General features: G+C 40.1%; 1 protein-coding gene across 1 annotated transcript in view; it reads left to right on the top strand.

The window, feature by feature from the left end:
• Positions 1 to 19,727, top strand: part of GRIA3 (glutamate ionotropic receptor AMPA type subunit 3) — a 433,486-nt gene that overhangs the window by 119,535 nt on the left and 294,224 nt on the right. Inside the window, exon 2 of the mRNA XM_021405730.1 lies at positions 16,158 to 16,246. The gene's annotated coding sequence lies outside the window, so the exon portion shown is untranslated. The remainder of the gene's footprint in view (positions 1 to 16,157; positions 16,247 to 19,727) is intronic.

Raw genomic sequence — 19,727 nt, 5'->3', positions numbered from 1 at the left:
GATTCTATCAAATGAAATGGATTTCAGGAACTAAACTGGCTGAGAAACCAATTTATAAATAGATGTGTTGTCTTTGTGGGGATTTTTTTCCCCCTCAGCAATGTCCCGGACAACCGTTTAATTAGGGATCCACCTACCACAAGTGTTATACAGATTCTATTTTAGCTTTATTTCTGTTCTCAATAATGCATTTTTATTTGAAGGGCTTGCTTCCCCACATTCCCATTTATTTTCTTTAGTACATTAATGATAAAGAGTATCTTCCACTAATTTCTTCACCTGTGCATTATGGAGTTGCAGTATCTCCATCACACCTACAGAATTTTTATTAAATCCTCATCCTGTGTATTTTATAGGATTTTGATTTAACAGGCTGATGCAATCCTCTTGTTTGACATGATAATTTTACATTAAAACTGATGCTGAAATTGAGCCTTTCAAATAGAAAAGAGCTGGGGAGAAGTTAGTTCTTTGCACAGGAGGGTAAGTACTAGAGCTAGCAGAAATCCACAAGGTTTTTTAGTTAAGAGAAGTCCAGCTCAAACTGATTTTCTTTTCCTCCCAACTTCTTTTCTTAGCAGTGGCAAACTTTTCAGTTTATTGATCCACCGTCTCTCTTTACAGTGGTGATCGACAGTATGTGTACAGAAACTGGGTGAAACATACTTAGCCCCGTGTTAGAGCCACTAGTGCTGGTGAACCAAACATCAAGGTATTGGTTCTCAGAGTGTGTTGATGTGTGTGGGGTGTGAAGCGCTACGCAGGGGAATGGCGTGGGCTGAGATGGGGCTATGGCTGCTCCCTTGGAGCACCCTGACCTGCAGCACTGGCACTCACAGGACCCTTAAGATTGGAAGAGACTTCTAAGATCATCTGTTCCAGCCATCAACTCGCTCCCACCATGCCTGCTAACCATGTCCCCAAGTACCACATCTCCATGATTTTTTAAACACCTCCAGGGACACTGACTCCACCACCCCCTTGGGCAACCTGTGCTTGCGCCGAACTGCTCTTTCTGAGAAGAAATTGTTCCTAATATCCGACCTCAGCCTCCCATGGCGCAACTTGAAGCCGCTCCCTCTCATCCTATCCTTTCTTATTCTCATCCTACTACTTTCTTTTTGGCCTCTTCCAAGCTGAGATGACATAGCAACGACAGCAGCCCTCGTATGTTGGGTGAGCACAGGTATCCTCAGTGCTACCACCTTGCTTCAGCCCTCTGGGAATGCTCCCTTTTGTTTCCCTTGGAAACGCTGCATTTTGTTACTGTGTGCTGGTGAGATGTGCCATGCAAAATTGTGTATGGAGTTTAAACAGGAGGAAAATAATCCCTCACCAATATAATCTTAAATAAAAGTGATGAAAAGACCATTCATGCTTGTTGCCCAATTGCTTCTTGTAACCATTTGGCTGCAGTGCCATGGCAGCTCCAAGCCAAGTTCTTTTCTCGGCCTTGGAACAGAGCTGAAAGAAATAATCACTGAGTGATAATACATCATGCAAGTATATAAGCGCCACGGAGCACAGGAGAAATGCACTGCAACGTCAGGTTTGTAACAATGCAGAGGGAAACAGCAAAAATGTGTACTACACTTCAACTTAAAGGTGTTGTTAGTTATCAAAAATATCTTCTGACGCAAGGCTGGGCTCTTGATCTTGTTTTTGTGTGAGATGTACTTTTATGAAAGTTACTGTAAAGCTGATGTTTTCTAGCAGCGAACATCAGGGACAGATGTTCATCTAAAAGTATCTGGAAGCAAGATTTCAGTGCTGTTGTGCATGTAGCTAAATGCAGAGATCCCAAATGTCAGTGTTTAATGAGTAAAACCATAGGAAACTTTCAGGAATCGAGGTAAGATGACAGTACCCGGAAGAGTAATCGAAACAATGTTTGATGGCTTTAACTAAAGAAAAAAAAGAGTAAAAAAAAAAAATTAAAAAATCCTTAATTGTTTTCAAAGCACAGATTTCCAAGCAGCAGTTGGTATGCTGAACAAGGTCCATTCCATAGGTAAAATAACTTTTTCATTGTGCCAGGCTGTAGCACCTGCTTAGCGTGACCATCTTTATAAAAATAGAGTTTTGTCCTGCAGTGAAAAGATGTACATGTTAAAAACAAAGACAGAAAAGGTCAGATAAGTGGTAATGCTGCACTGTACGTGTTGTGGTTTGGAAGTTGTAGATGACCAGATACAAGTATTGCACAGTGGAAGGCTATGTTCCTTTTAATCCTCAAAGAGGGATCAAATCCTCAAAAAAGAATTAAGGACACTTTCTTTTTTTTTTTTTTTTTGTTAAGTATATAAATACACAATGTACTTCTCCAAAATTTTCTGGGGAAGAAAATACCTGGGTATTAACTTCCTAAGGGAAAGGTTTAGTTCACATCCATTCTTGTTACAGTTAAGCTAACCTGAAATGCGTCGTTTGAAAGGGGAATGTGTAATTGCTGGAGTATCTGTATTGTGTCTGTTTTGCAGAACTGAAAGGATTTATTTGCATTCTTATGAGTTACTTGTGAGACAAATTTTACAGGATTTGGTCCTTGAATGTTAATTTTAGAAGAAACCAAAAATATGGGACTTGGATTCTATCTAAAATTTTAAAAATAATTCGGAATGTTCTATTAGCATTTGAGTTTGCATTGAGATTGGGCAAACGTACAGAAAGGGTATAGCTTTGCACTATGAATAAACATTTTTCCTAGCACCTTTCAAGAACAGTCCAACATTGAAAATATAATGATGCAATGAGATATTTGCAAGGAGTTACTGAGGATCCAGATACGAGTATGTTGGAATGATATTTAATCATTTCAGTAACAGAGGCTGTGTTAAAAAATCCTCTTGTCTTTTTCCCATGCTGTGGAAGAAAGAAAATGTCCTGAACAATTTTGTGGTATTGTTTGTTTCGCACCATAAAGATGTGATTCTACATTGCGAAAGATGTGATTCTGTGGTGTAAGAATGTGATGTCTGCCATTATTAAGGATCCTGCTATATAAACAAACACTTCTCTTTCCTTTCTGACTTTAAGCAGTCTGGACCATGGAATCTATGGATTAGATCTTTCTGTGCTAACCTGACATATCCAGAAGGAGATAAACACTAAATATAGTTCAGCAGGTGTTTTTGTCAGGAAGAAGAGAACAGCTCTAAAACAAAGTAGCACTTGCATCTATTCCCAGTGCATATGAATCATTTCTGTTTCACTTTTTTTGTCAGTTGCTGGCTGATAAGAAAGCTGGAGATAACAGTAATGAAGATTTAAAAAAAAAACAAACAAAAAACCCACCACCACCAAGGCTGGTTTTGTGGCAGAACTAGAGATACATTCCACATGCGAGTAGCTCAAATCCAAAAATCAGTTTGTGGTCAGTGTCTGTTGCATCATTAAGAAAACAAATCTGTAGTCATCTAGGGTTTTGCTTTCAGTTTTGGTCAGTGGCCTTTTCCTTATCAGTCAGTGGCTAAGCAAGATTTCCTGCAATGTTTAGAGAATTATTTTTAAAATAAAATCTCTAATCAACTTTTGAAGTTTATGAGGGGTGTTTCACATTCATCTCATTCCTCCTTTGTTTCTGCATCCTGGCAGAGGAATCTGTTTAGTTGTGCATGCATACATCTGGATAGAGCAGAGCATTATCTTCATGTTCAGTTGTGTTGTCTTCTTTAGGAGATCCAATACCTATAAAAAGAAAAACCTCAAAACCAGTGGAAAACAAATGGAAAATCATCATCTGGTAATGTATCTTGATTCTCTTATACGTTTTTAGCTGCAAATATCACGTCTATTTTATGTTTGCACATGCATGTCATGTCATGTCAAAGGAGGATATGAAGTCGGCCAGTCTCGCAGCTGTGAAATGTTTAAAGCCAGTTGACTTCAATGACTGTCAAATATAACATGCAGTACAGCTGTTACTCAGATATTACCTTGCACAGCTGAAAATCTGAAAAGGACATTAGGAAATATTTTTTCTGATACAAAGTGGATGAGAGGAACAGAAACAAAATTATTAAAAATTCACTGTAAAGGAGTGAAAGATCAACAGCTTTTCAGAATCTGTTTTTCATCGCTTGACCACCTTCCACATAGTAGAAATACAGCACTGGGAATACATAATTTTCCGTCAGATCTTACTGAAACTCATATTGTAACATTGTTTTGGTTGAGGCTTCTTTGACCAAAAAACCTTGAAGCGTTGCCAATAAAAAAATATTTAAGTCTTTTACTTTGGTTCCATCTGTTACAGCATCCTCCTCTTCAGTAAATCTCTTTTCCCAGAAGTTTTCTCTTATCTAAAGACATTGTGCTACTCATGCTTTTGCTGTAATACTTTTGGGAAATGGAAGGGATATGGGCAATGGGAAAGGGCTACACGTGCCTTCCAAGATGAAACTGAATGACTTGCATATAGTGGAATGATTCCTTATGATTGTTGTTAGCAAATAAGATGTCCAGTGTGGTTTGAGACCACCTCAGTCTAGTCTTCTAACCTCTTCTGATGCATTTCTCAACAACTTCAAGGGAAATAGCTATTCTGACCTAGCACTTGCTGAAAAATTCACATTATCTTGTTCTTTCTTGGCAGGCATTCCCAGTGCTTCTTTATGTTCCACAAAATAAATATGTTGCATGTACATTAGAGCAAGCTGCGTCACCCTTGTTTTGTTCTAAGAATGTTTCATCAGCAGTTGAGAACAGATTCAACTCTTCTTTGAGCATCCTGAGTAGATGCTAGGGCCATCTAAATCCTTGCTCAGATAGGATCTAAGCCCTGAGTAGATCCTAGGACCAAAGATTGTGCTTAAAACAATACCACCCTTTTGGGAAAGAAAGAAGGCCTTTCAAGCAAATTGGCTTTGAAAGGATGCAAACACTTAAATAATTTCTAACTTCTTGCCATTGTTTTATCTCTGTCATATGACAACGAAGGGAAGCTGTGGGAAATGTAAGGCCCTTTTAGTTGCGTACTGTCCTTTGGAGCTGCCAACCAGGGAAGACTTTGTGAGGGAGGTGGACTGTGCTTTCTGCAGAGTCTTAGCAATGATGGTAGAGCTACATAAACAGACTGAAAAAAAGGTGGTAATGTAGTTCTACAAGACTGCCTAGCTGTAAAGAGCAGTCTTACTTAATCAAGGTAGTAAATGCCACAAGGTGGTTTCATTTCCATGTTTGATTACAAAAGCTTAAATGTCTCTTAACCCTTTCAGAAGTGGGTGATTGTCTGTGGTTCATAATGACATATATAAAACTGTGCTCTTGAGAGGGCTTTGCTGATTGTTGGAGATGTTTTAAGGCTTTGCCCAAGAAGAAAACCCAAGAACAATTTACCATAATAATAGTATCTTTATTTTAAAGCAATTAGCTTTTAAAACTGTCATTTTCTTGCCAGTTTTGCAATGCTTGTTGCAAGCAATGGAATCCTCACCTTGCGTGCTGTCAGCTTGTAGTCCTTTGCAATGTAACGTGCTGTGGGTGATCATGAAATTTGAAGAGTAAATTAAAAAAAAAAAAGATGCATTAGCTTACCTGGGTTTCCTGCTGTTGTTGGAATAAGCAATTGAGTTGTGCATGGTGCAGTTAATTTGCATAGTAGAGGAGTAGAAAATATCCAGATTTTTAAAATTCTACTCACACATAATGTAGCAACGTAGCTTTAACTTGAACAGAGGCTGGTTTCTGCATGGCGTGTGGTTTCTTAGCTCTCAGCTTTTGAATGACTGTTTAGTATCAAGAAGATCTTACATACTGAGTGAAGTTAAATATGTAGTCTTAAAACGGTGGTTAGGGATCTGGGAAATGTGTTGGTTATAGAAGACATAGTGCTACTCTTCTCTCCCACTAAGACTCTTGTAATTTCCTGTGCTCCCCAGCTGGAATTTCTCCAGCGTGTGAAAATATCTGCAGTAATGCAGAAGGAGATACAAATATTTCCAGTATGAATGGGAAAGTTGCTCCCAGGGCAGTGGAGCAGGAGGTGGGCGCTGCGGAGCGTGGCGTACTGTAGCACTGCCCACATCAGTTTCTTTGCTTGGGAGCCATTGCTGAAGGCTTTAAACTGCAAGAGGAGGTGGAGAGCTGTAAATATGTCACTGATGCCCACCTCGTTGCCTCCCCTCTGGAGAAATACAACACCTAGATCAAACAGGAGCAGTTTCAGCTCAGGTGCCAGATGCTTGCGAGACTAAGCACTTAATTTGTATGTTTGCTTTGCTTTCAGTATGATTCATTGCAGCTTGTAAAGATCTTGGACAGTGGCATGAATCACTGCCACTGGGTTAAACTTTTGTGAGTTCTGGTACTGGTCGTCATGTACCATCCTCGCTGGAGACTGAGGAGCTCCCAGGTTAGATGTCTGTGTGCAGGCTCTGTGCTCTGAATTGCAGCATAAAAAGGGGTTGCTGCTTCTTACCTCCAGTGAAGCTGGCCTGAGTTGCCAAAGAAATGTTAAACAGAGGGAGCAGAGCGGTGGAACTTCAGAATAGAGGTTAGTGCACCTTTAACATTAATAATTCACCGTATCATTTATAATTTAAAACTTAGTGAGAATTATTTTACCTTGTATCACAGTCTGGTTGAAAAGAAAATGGACCGTTCTCCATAGACGTATTCTTACATTGGTCTACAGCTTATTCAGCCTTTCACTTTGAATCCTTCATTTAGTAGCAACGCTTAAATTGGATGTAATTAATGCTGCTTTTTTGTGGTGGCATTTGGCAGTCGGCAGAGGCAGGTGACAGCTCCCCTCGGCAGCCCTGTCCTGCCTCCAAGAGCAGGCGCCAGCAGATACCTGGAGAAGAGTGCGAAGAAAGGTCAAGCATGTGATTCCATTAGCTGCGTACACGCTCCCATACTCAAGCAACCCTCAGTATTTCCTGAGCAAGAAGTTTTGCCTTTGTACCTGAAATGACATGATGGGCTGTGATTTTTGTTCCCTCTTCTGAGCTTGCTTTACGATCCGCAGCATCTTGCAGCAGGGAGGTGGCAGCTCGCTTACAGGCACCATGAACTGCTTCCTGCTCGCCGTGCCAGCCGCTTGGCAGTTCTTGTGATCCAGCTGATTCTTCTGCTGAAAGTCACGCTAAGCAGCCATTCTCCATCCCTCTTTATGCTATTCGTGATTTTATAGAACTCTGCCATATCCCCACTCTTTTCTTTTTGCAGGCTATAATACATTTTTGATGATCATCTCTTCTCTGCAAGGTTCCTATTTCTGCTCCATTCATTTTAAAGTAGGGCAACCAGAGGTTGTTGGAGCACTCAAGACATGGAATGAATCGCGTTTCTCTTTTGTTTTTACTTCTGTCCTAACCTTTCCTGATGTTTCCTCTCTTTTTTAGTTGCTTTTCAGAACTGAACAGATGGTTTTTATAACATAATTTTTTTCTAACGCTGACTCGTTCCGAAGCGATGATCCTTCTATATGCCAAACTGGGTTTGAGCTCCCTCCATCCGTCCTCCAAAAAAGTGCTTCACTTTATACAAATCTAAAACCAATCTATGAAAAGTATCACAAATGAAAATACTTGTCTGAACTCAATATATCTTGTGTTTCCTTTCTTGATGGCTGGATGCATATCCTAAAGTACTTAACTGATATCCACATCAGAGCGGTGTCTGTCTGTCCCATTCTCTCACCCTCTCCCCAACCCCTTCTTTCCACAATGATTGAACTGACTAAAATCACAAAGCTAAGCTTCTGCTTAATCTCATCTTTTTTTTTTTTTTACTACACAATGATTCAGTTTAGCTTACAAGTGCAGGATTCATCATTTTATTAATTACAATTGAGCCGTAAGCCCTATTTTCATCCTAGAGCAAGTGTGAGGACTGCTCCAAAAGTAATGCCTCCTATTTTATGATGGCCCACAATATCAGAGGCAGATGGCAGTTGAGGCTGAACCTTCCCACCGCTATCCCATTACATTTTGTGGCTATGTGACAGATGGCATCTGACATGGAAGTGCATATGGAGCAAAGAGGTGTCATTGAATTCCTTCATGTGAAAGAACTGACACCTGTGGATGTTCATTGATGCTTTTTGAATGGTTCTGGAGGCCAAGCAGTGGGTGTGAGGGGTGGGCGGTGCGTTTCAGCGGTGGTGACTGCTACAAGAAAAGCCATGCTCCAGACAGCCATGCAGCTGCTTACAAGTGCGGTGTGCTCACCGCAAATGTGCAGCTAGTGGTGGTGACTGTGTTTGAAAATAATGCTTTGTAGCTGAGAATTTTCTTTATCAAATACCGTTGTGATTTCCGTGGAAATAAATAGGAGGCATAACTTTTGGAGAGATCCCCATAAATTACACTGATACATGTCGCCTTCTGGAAGGATGTAACATTGCTCGAAATCGTTGGAGGAAAAAAAATCTGTTAAGTTCTCCCTACACTGCTTGTTTACTGTTCTCCACAGAGGTGTGTATCACATCTTTCAAATGCGGATCAAGCTGTTGAGCTCTCCCCTCCCCTGAAGTGTTTGGATACGCAGATGTAGGTCAGGCGCTACAAACAAAGCGTGATGCTGAAGCTGCACTGGGTGTGCAGCTTCCAGTCGCTCCTTCCTTCCCTCTGCACGGCCTGCTTGCTTTCGCTAGTTTTCTACATACAGCTTATCCAGCCTCTGAAAAATGAGTGAAATATTAATCTCCTGAGACTTTCTGTTTCAAGAAAGCACCATTTTTTTAAATGACCATAAAATTGCACAATAATCTGTTTCTTCTAATGTACCGTGACTAATGAACTGCAATAGGTTTTCCTTGTTATATCACTGCTATTATTGCCTTTGAACTACAGAAACTTCAATCACTGTGATTATAGGTAACAAGACAGGCTGACATTTAAACTGTTGAAATGTGTGTTTTTATTATAACTTCTATGAATGCATTTAGAAGCTGTCATTTTTGTTTTCATGACTCTCTAAGGTTTTAAAATTGTATTGTATAAAAGTGAAAATAACTCCGGTCAGAGAATATTAAGATATGGACTTCTGGGTTTTCCATCCCCAACTATTACAATATTAATATTCTCCTAGGAACAAGGGCACAAAAGCGGCACTAAGCTCTTATTTTTAGAAATCTACTTAATGTATTTGTGATTTTCAGTGACCAGTACCAAGTCTAGCAAGGATACACTAAATTTCGCCAGGGCCCTTCACCTCTCAGAGTGAGAGAAACTAATGCGCTCGCATGAGAATTCAGCTCATGTTCTACAGATGTATTGCCAACGCAAGAAATGTGGAATTAGTTGTGAGATATCAGATCAAACCTGACACGCCATAAAATTTATAAGCTCTTTTATTATTGCTTAGCCACCTTCTTTGATCTCTCTAATGACCCATTTCTTCTGTGCTGGAATGTAGGAATCATGTAGCTTTTAGTATTTGTAAAACCTTTTGAGTTGAAAGGGACCTGTAAAGGCCATCTGGTCCAACTCCCCTGCAGTGAACAGGGACATCTACAGCCCTGTCAGGTGCTCAGAGCCCCATCCAGCCTGACCTTAAATCCACATCACTCTGGGCAACCTGTTCCTGTGCTTCGCTGCTCTTACTGTAAACAACCTTTTCCTTATATCCAGTCTAAATTTCCCCTCGACTTTCTTGCAGTTATCTGATAATGAGAACTTGATTTCACAGTCTGCATTGCTAGTTCAGATGATCACAAGGGAAGATGCACTTGTTGGTGTTCAAGGGCTTCAACTTCAGTTTGAAAATAAGGCATAGTTTTCTCTGTTGCTAAAAGGTAATAACAAATCTTTTGTTTGTATCTAGAAAGGATATCTATCCTCGTTGCACACCTTTGTGTGGTTTGGAGCAGAACATCTTAGTGGGATGCCGCAGCACACAGCAGCCAAAAGGACAGAAATTAAGTTTGAGAATTTCCGTTTGCTTAAAGGTGGAGCCACTTTTTCAGATGCTAAACAAGACATCAGCTTTACATTCTGCTTTTCGAGGTCTTCAATCTACAGAGATGGCGGTTCTCATTAAAAATTTTCAAGCCGTTGAACATTACTGTCTGAAATTAACAAAATGCAGCATTCATGGGTAGCTTCAGCATTACATGCTAAGTTTTAGTTTAAAAACGCCCTTCAGAAATAAAATCATACCCTTGCATAACATTGTTTACTCTTTTAGTGGTGAAAATACATTTTTCCCCTCATTTAGTGATAGCAAAATAGGCATCTTTTTGGAGTACTTGGAAGAGAGACTCTGCTAGCTATGATAATCTTTTTATTAGAACGTAATGGTTCTTAAACCAGACAATTATTTTCCAGCTTTTTGATTCCGATGATTAAAAATACCTGACATTTATGTTTTGAAGGTCAGTCAACAACTCAAATGCACGTGGTGGAGACTTTTTGAAAAACCCTTTGCGTGGCCTCTCAATGAAAAATACGGCATTTTTTCCAAACCTTCTCCCATCTTTTGGAAGAGCCAGAAAACCCACTGAAGTGTTGTGGCCAGATTTATGAGAACAGAGGAAGGATTATCCAAAGTGCTGCGCAAAGAAGGTTTTCTCTCCTTTCCATGAAATGCAAGTATAACATGTTATTCTCTGAATGGCCCATGCATACCTCTTTCCTGGAAAAGGACAGTGTTCATATCTGCCTATATTCTGGAACAACCACTGCTCAGACCTTCTTTTTGCTTTCCAGCTCTTTGAGATAGCATTTCTAACTCTGTGGAGGTTTGCACTTTAAAGCCTTACCCCTGTAGAGAAATCCCAAGAAGGTGTACACTAAATCCTTTGCTGGGGAAACTGCCAGTTTCTTCTTCAAGCAAAAGTACATGCTAACGGTCTTACAGGAACCGTGTCTTCAGCACCTGTTTAAAATGGTCCTCTCCAGTACTGGCAATCCTTGCAGTGATTGATTGTGAGGCTAACGTTCTCCTTTTAGTTGAGAGGATAGGAAATTGTAGTGTCCCAGTGATTCTCAGTTTATTTCCTTTGCTTCTGTCGTTCGCTGTTGCATTCATCTTTCATCAACATCCATTCACCAGTCACTGTTCTCAGGACCAAACTGTTTTGAGATGTTGTCCGCAGTGAGGGTGCATTTTTTTGGTGCTCTCCTGTGGTTAAGTGTCTTCTCAGGTATGCCAGGAATAAATCTGTGACTGAAATACTCTGGAGTGCCTGCAACATTGCTGTCCTTAGCCCACGAACATGTCAGGGGTTGAAGTGAAAAGGTAGCAATGCTGCTCGTTCCTCAAAATGTTTGCCCCTTGCCCCTGCTGGGGGCAATACCCTCACTGACATCATAAGGAAGTGGTAAGGAAGACTGGTTTGCATCTCAGCCATCTGCTCTTTTGCAGGTTAACTGTGGGACTAGAGAAGCTGCCAGAGAGCTAGAATAGGAGTAACAAATGATAGCTGTAATGCACAGCTGGCAAATGGGACATCTACTAGTACTTGTACTGCTGCAGTTCCTCTAAAATGGAACAAATGCCAAGTTGTGTTTTCTCATTCATTTTCTTGCATGGGTTCACCACGCTGCCTGCAGCAATGCTCCACTGTGCAAGTGTAGGCTAACTGGGCTCTGTGCTGCAGAGCAGATGGTGTTGACAGAACTAGGTGGAGGATGGTGTAGTTCCCTGAAGGTTTTCCTGGTGTCCAAGAGGAATTTCCACCTCTTGCTGGGGTCCTTGCTGTTGGGACTATGCTAAGGGCAGCGCTTGGACTTTCTAGCTTAAAGCTGGGATGGTCATCTTTGGGTGATGAGCACTTTAATTCTGACTGTGTAGGCGCATATCAAAGTCGCCTGAAAAGTTACAACCATTACCTTCTCTATTTCATTACCTCTTGTCTTCATCGCATAAAGCCTAGAGGTGTTCTGTGTTGGGAGCTCTCAAGAAATCCATCTGCAAACAGCTGCTAATGCTGAGCTGGATGACCTGTTTGATTGCTTTTTGAGCAGGTTGCACAGGTGCTCTGGTATATTCATTCACTGGCTGTAATATGAGGGGCTGGTTAAAAGATGGATGTTGCTTAAAACAGGTGCTTAGATGCAGTCTCTTGCATGGCTGCAGTTGAAGTCACCAGCAGTGCTCATGCTGACTTGTCCATGCGGTCCAGAGAGTGCCTTCAGAGTCTGGGATTTACTTCACTCCTCAAGCAGGGTTTAGCAGGGCTGAGCTTCAGAACAAAATGCAGAGTCCAGCTTTTAGAGATGGACCCAGAATGTGGAGGGTGAGGTTTGTTTGGGAGCTGTCAGAAAGGATAAAGCTGTTTGGTCAGAGCTCTTGCTACCTGATAGTTTTATATTTGTTTGGCTATTCTGTTGTATTTGGGGCTATAATTTTTATTGCTAATGAGTACAGAGGCAGAGATGTACCTCTTCCATCGTAAATGAAAATACTTAATAAAATCTGCTTGGCTATGTTATTTGGAGTTTCTAAATTGATTGGAAATATAGGAAAACTTGTTTTGTTACTCGGTGTTTTTATTGCATTTGACAATGACATGAGTTGTGTACCACCATAAACATCCTTGAAGAAGTGATAAATTATTATTATTATTGTGCAGAAGCAGTACTAAGGCTTTCTTTTTATAGTATTTAAGTATGCAAAAGCCTCCTACGCTTAGCCCTCTGTGTGCTGCTTAGGTAAATTAAAAACTGACTAACAGATATGCATCAAACTGAAGCAAGACAAAAGAAAACTTGCTAGCAGTCTTGCCTTGACATAGTTTACCTGACAGAGAAAAATCCTTTCTGAGTTGCATCCCACAGACTCTCTTGTTTGAATTCTGTGTATGTTGCAAGCAGAGCATTCACTAATTGTGCACCAAGATTTCAGCTTCGTGTAGGTGTCAGACTGGTTTGTCACGGATTTTGTTTTTAACATCTGCATTCTGCAGATTTGTTACTTCCCATAGAAGTACCTCTCTCTTCTGGGCTTACCCACACATGCCTCAGTAGACTCTACCAGCAACAGTTCTGGGTGGGAGAGTGGTTTGGTGGTTTGTGCTTTTCTTTTGGTCCCCCCAAAATAAGCAAACCAGAACCACAAAAGCCTAACAAAAGAAATTTGGACTGGATTCCTTGTTCTCCTTCATAATTATTGTTTTTTTTCTTTTTTTCTTTTTTTTTTCAAATGAAACATTTCCAGTAGGAAGTAGTGTGAGAGGTTATCCCTAAAGTGTCTGCTAGCCTTGTGCCTGGGAGATAACTGCTGTACGGGAGGCAGAGCAAAACCAAACTGGAGAGGCCCTTGCTGTGACGTGGAGGAGCAATCGATTCCTCTTTGTGCAGAAACATTTCAACCAGAGAACTGCAACAGTCACTTTATCTGAACACAGCTCTTCCAACCAAGCATCTTATATTTAGTGGAAGTGTGGTTTTCTGATGGCAGCGTCGTTTAATCCTCATTGACCTCCAGCTTTACGTGGTGCTGAGACCTAAACTCAGTGTAATATAAAATTAATATGTAATATAAAAACCTTACAAAAGAAACTTCTGTTGAAGCACGAGGTTTTTTCAGATTGTACTGTTACAAGTTTGGGAGAGACAATCTTGGTCTCATTTTGAACTCACTCTTATCACGAAGAGTTTCAAGGCCCTCTCAAAGTGCTAAGCACCAAGTGCTAACACAGAACTAGTGATGTGGGGCCTCTTACAGCAGTTGTGTTTAAACCTTTGATGAAAGACAGTATTTAGAAGAGCTGAAGAGTTTTACAGGGTGCTCTGGGAGTGTCTGCTGTTCTTCTGATTCTCACAGGTTAGCATAAAAAGTTGAACTGGTCTTCTCCCACTGGCTTTTGCTACGCAGATTTAAAATGCAGCTATTCCAAGAAATTCTGTACCCGTGAGTGTTTTGGAGGTGTGAACATCAAATAATAATTGGTTTTGAAACTCCTGGTGATAATTCTGAAGCAATTTTGGAAGAAAATAAAGATTTAATTCAATGTTAGACTGCGATAAGGTTTATATATATTTAAAAAAAATAACAAAGATGGATATAAAAGTAGAAATTGCATCCATCAAATTCAAAATAGAAAGTTTTTGTAGCAATTTTTCAAATTAAACTAGAAATTGTCAAATAAAAGAGATGTGCTTTGTAGGGTTCTTTTGTATTTAGAGGAGTTTCAGATTTGTCACTATTATGTTTTGTAACGTGAAAACTAGGCTTAAAAACTAGCAATAGACACTACTGCGGTAAGCCAGTCTAGACACATCCCAAACCTGATGAACATCAACAATTATTCAGGTTTTCTGAAGTCTCAAAACTCCCATTTCCCCCCAGGCTGCATATTTATGAACACTTATACAGGTCCTCTCTGAACACTAGATCGCTGTATATGCAATGCAGAAATTATTTCTGTACTCTCACATGCGCTGTTAGAAAAGTAAACTGTGAGCATGCACTAGAGTGCTCTTCAGCAAAATCTTTGCTCTGAAAAAGAGAAGTGCAGTGGCTCTGAATATAACATAAATACAACAAGTGTGATTCTGTCAATGTATTTGAAGTGCAACTTTGGAGCAACTTGTATGACTGTGCAATGTGAATGTATTTGGCCTTAATTTCCTGCATCTGCTTATCGTATTGATCTACATACCATATTGATATACATGTAATCTCACATGAATTTAGAGTTCTGAGAGTACTCTTACATGAGGACTGTAAGTGTTTGGGTTATTGATGCTTTGGAGGTTAGCTTAACAGTGCATAGCTTATATCTAAATTGTTGCTCAAGGGTAATGTTCTGTTTTATGGAAGTCTTGAGAGGTGGTAACAGAGCCCATTGCTCAGTGTACTCTGCGTGTGTCTGCACAGCAGAACTATTCCTGCTGGTAGGAAGCTTATATATAATCTGTAATTTCTTGTTTATATTTGCAGAGAAACGTTCCATATTCATATCTGTCTTTCTACTTGGCTCATAGCCTGTCCTGGTCAAATGAAAAAGCACTTGACAAAGACTTCTGCTGATGTTTCTAGCTCTACTTTTTGGTCATTGTTTGAAAATGTCTGAGTGCCATCTGAATCTTAATTTTTCTGAAAAAAATCCTGTTGAAAACAGCTTTGTTAGAAGTATGTCGGGAAAGGGCTGTTCATTTATTTTATTTCTTTTCTAAATCTCAAGCCGTTTTAATACATTATGACTCAGCAACTGGGCAATGACTGAAGTTGAGTAATCCAGTACACAGCTGAAATGTTCTGGCTGAGAGGAGTCAAGTAATTATTTGAAATATTCCAACCTAAAGGAAACCTGGATCCGCTCCCAAATGATGGAGATACTCCAGATTTACCATAAAATAATGTCACGATGACAATCTCTACCAACTGTGTAGTTATTTAAAAGCATTTATTGAAAAGACAAAGATGATGCTTGGTGTGACAGATGTCTGACTTGCCCAGTATCCTGTTTCTGGCAATAGCCAGAATGAATGGCTAGGAACAAAAAATAACAGTGTGAACATTGTGATATCTCCTAAAATATTCTCTCAATCTCCAGCACTTCTCAGTGGAAGACTTTTAATGTGAGTAGTAGTGCTGCTGTGCTTTATAGCCCTAGAAGACTTCTCTTCCATGAATACATCCAATTGTTACTTGAGCCCAGGTAGTTTTTCAGCATCCTTCTCTTCTGCAGTGAGGTACAACAGAATCCAAACACCTGTGCAGAATCATAGCTTGGTTTGGTTTTGCTTTCTGGTTTCATCCAAAGTTCCTTACCTCTTTTATTTTTCCACACAGATGATTGAAATTCCGTCTCTATTCACTACACTACTCATGATTTTAGACTTCTGTCTCAGCTCTATCATTTGCATTCCTTTTGCTCTGAAAGGTCCCTGTGCCTGTAGTTGCCCTTCAGCAATTGTTCCTGCCTTTTCTCATCCTTATCCCACTTTCTTGAACTGTTTCTAGGTCTTCTGTATTGGTGAGGAGAAAGGAATTGCACACAAGAAAAGAATATATTAACTATGTAATGTAATTTTTCATGTTTAATCTCCAGATTCAATTTTTGAGCAGGCATGGTCAGCTCAGCAGCTGTCATGCTGGATGTGAAATTTGGGCTGTTATTCTGCATTGTTTCTTTTACCATTTGAATTCCCAGTTGTCTTAACAGAGCTATTCAGTGATCCCTCGTTTTCACTGCTGTGAATGATCAGCAAACTTAAAGGCAAGCAAGGTGATGTCATGTTGCTTCATCTTTTTTGCAGCTGTCAGAGGCACTGTGTACTGCAGTGGAGGTTATCCAGAACACACAGAGGAGACTAGCAGCCTTAGCTCTGGATTCCATGATTTAATGGTGAGTCACATGCAGTTTTACATCCCCGAAGTATTTATGCTGGACCTACTCTACAACTTTTCTCATATGTGTCAGAAGATGTGTATGTGGATGAAGCTATCATTGTGAGCACCTAGAAATGCATAGCCTTGTATGTATTCTCAGCATAAACATCTTTGGAATAAACCATTTATTTATTTGTTTAAAACTACCCAGTCCCTTTATATTGACTAGGCTAGTGAGAGATCTTCCTGTTACGCTGTTCTCTGACTTTTTTGCTCAGATTTAAGGAAGTAGCAAACTGTTGTATAGTTTCTAGGCAAGTGAGACTCTACGAGCTGCTTTTCCTTTAAAGATGTAAAGACATTCTTTAGCTCTCAGCACATTCTTTAAGGAAAATCAAAATGATGGCATTTTATTAATGGCATTCTCTTACTTTGCCTGAGTAGGTTGGCCTTCTGAAATGCTAGATTAGCACTCAGCAACTTCCTCTCTGGATACTGAACTCACCTAGTCTCTCAGAAATCACTTCTCGATGGCTGGGATTTAATTTCAGGCTATTTCAATATTGTCTTTTCTGAGTGAGATGAATGTGGGAAGCACTACTTGTCGTACTTAAAAACCACATCTTGGGGAATATCTCCACTGGAATTATAGAACATAGGATTTCTGGAGAAGACAGAAATGTCCTGCATGCTCATCTGTTGCTAAAAATAATGCCCCATCCCTGAAGACTTTCAAGGTAAGGCTGGATCAGGCCCTGGGCAGCCTGATCTAGTTGTGGTGTCCCTGTTCCTTGCAGGGGAGGTGGACTAGATGACCCTCAGAGGTCCCTTCCAACTCTAAGGATTCTATGATTCTATGATAATAAGAATAAAATTACAAATCAATGCTCTTAATTTTTCCTCCAGAATAGAATCTATCATATTCCAGAATATAACAGTTTACATCTAATTTAGCTCTACTGATGGCACTTCCATAGCAGAATGCCAGGCTTCATTTCCATTGTTTAATTAGTTATTGAAGGCTAAAGCTGGCTGTGTGTCGAAGTTGCTATGCAAAAAGCTTGCTGATTGTTTTTGGACAGGTACACACAGATGCAATGATAGCAGATGTGAGCTTCAAATGGAGTAACATGTAGACATCTGGAGACAAGGTGTTGAATGTGTGCGCACTGGAAACTTTGTTTATGCTTTTCATAGAATCATAGAATATTCTAAGTAGCAAAGGACCCACAATGGTCATAGAGTCCAACTCCTAGTCAACTCTGTAGACACCAAATTTGAAGCTTTGCTGAATAGTTTGGGTATCGGGTAAGTCAGGTTGAGGGTAAGAATGTTAAAATGAGGATTCCAGCACTCAGGCAAGATAGGAACAAAATGTTATTGATGATCAATCACCTCTTCATGCACTTTGGCTATGGTCTCATTTTGAGGGATTAAGCAAGGTTTTCTTTCAGGATGAATCTTGTACCTTGTGGGCTGAGTGTTAGTAACTGCTATTGCAGCGCAGATAAAATGTGCTATTTAACATGCTCAATGGAGACAAAAATCTTAGCCCTGCCTTCATACAACCATTTCAACTCCAGAAAGGCAGCTTTGTCCTTGAACTGATGCAGATGGCAGAAGTCAGCCAAATAGTTTCTCAAAGTAGGCTTTTTTCCACCCAAGTAAAAGCTAGGCAAGCTATATCTAAATTCATTCTATGTGAATTACTGTGATCTTGATTAGAGTTTCAGCTTTGGAAAGTGAAGTCTGTGGGGAATACATTTTGAAGCAGTTCTGCTTCAATTGCTTCCTGGATTAGTTAGAAAGTGCGCAGTGCCTTTTCACTTGGCCCCCATTGCTTCCTAGAATGCTTACAACAGAGAATGCTTCACCACAAAAGACCAGTCCTTTAATTAAGTCCAAGTTAATGGTTCTCACACACATCCCGCTTTAATGTAGAATACTTTCTAGCACAACTTGGGTCACAGGTGATAGAAATATTGGCTAAGTTCTTCTTGCATTATAGCAGTTAGAAAGTGAGCTTGAAGGTCAGCCTTGCCTTCATTCCCAGATAAAATCTAGTTAAGTGTGTTAGAATCATAGAATCATAGAATTGCTCAGGTTGGAAAAGACCTTCAAGATCATCAAGTCCAACTGCAGCCCAGCCATACTACTCTAACTCTAACAACCCACCGCTAAATCCTGTCCCCGAGCACCACATCCAAACGGTTTTTAAACACATTCAGGGAGGGTGACTCAACCACCTCCCTGGGGAGCCTGTTCCAGTGTTTAACAACCCTTTCTGTACAGAATTTTTTCCTGATATCCAACCTAAACCTCCTCTGGCGCAACTTGAGGCCACTTCCCCTTGTCCTGTCACCATTGACAAGAGACCAACCCCGCAAGATGTCTTACTTGTCTTGCCTCTAGTAGTTACTTCAGGTGGCATCTTGCTGACTTTCCCCACAACATCTATGGCTGTCAGACTGTCCAGGTTCCCTGTCTACTTTAGGGCAACTTGTTGCATCCATCTGGGGCTGCTGTCTCCACTGACTCTGGATGGCCAGCTTAACTGTTAGGTCACTAGATTCCTTTCATCATTAACTAAAAATTTGGATTACTTTTTCTGGCAGCAATACAGTGAAAGTGTATTCCTTAGCTTGACAACAGGGTGTAGGAGTGATTGCTGGTTAGAACTCAGCAGCTATGGGCCAAAGTTTGTGCTTTTGTGGGGGTGTTCTTTTTTTTCCCTTTTCTTGTACAAATCACCAGTGTGAGAAGGGTTAGAATTACTCACATCACTTATATCTGCAGACCCAAGGCTGAGTTGCTTGGCTTTATATGTATCCATGTGAAATTAAAGTGTTTATCGTGCTTAGACAATCAGGAATCTGGGTCATACAAATGATTTATAAATTGTCTGATTTATAAAGGATACAAATAAGCCTATTTTCATGGATGCAGTTGAAATTTTATTTTAAGTAACTGAAACTGAATATCTCCTGAAACAGACCAAGTTCTTGACCCTCATGCTCTGAGGAAAAGAAAAATGAGCATTTAATGTGAAGACATGATTTGGGAATGTTCTCCCTTCCTCTGTTTATAATAGGTTCTTGGCTGGCCCACCAAAAGAAATTAGAGAAAAGACATGTAGTGATCATCTGCATTTTTGTAGGTTGCTAGTAGTTAAATTTCTTCAACTGTTGTACAAGATTGCATTTGAGGATATTTCTCTCTTTGAGATTTTGACAAGCATTCCCTGCATGAGGAGGTATTTGTATTGGTTTCCTCACTTGTTTTGTTTAAGCATTCTTTGAGCAATATCCTACAGTATACATTCATTTTACTTTTTCTTACTGTAGCTGACATGAATATTGACTTAGTCCAGCAACTTGTTAGATTTTAAGGCACAGAATCCATTGAATCAATCATTTTGTATGCATATCACAGCATCGAGTAACAGCGCATCAAGTCTGTACAAGGAGAATGTGAGCTTCTAGAACATGACTTCAAAT

This window comes from Numida meleagris, chromosome 8, assembly GCF_002078875.1.
Source record: "Numida meleagris isolate 19003 breed g44 Domestic line chromosome 8, NumMel1.0, whole genome shotgun sequence".
Lineage (NCBI taxonomy): Eukaryota > Metazoa > Chordata > Aves > Galliformes > Numididae > Numida > Numida meleagris.
The sequence above is the reverse complement of the archived record's forward strand: the minus strand, read 5'-3'. Positions and strand labels throughout refer to the sequence as shown.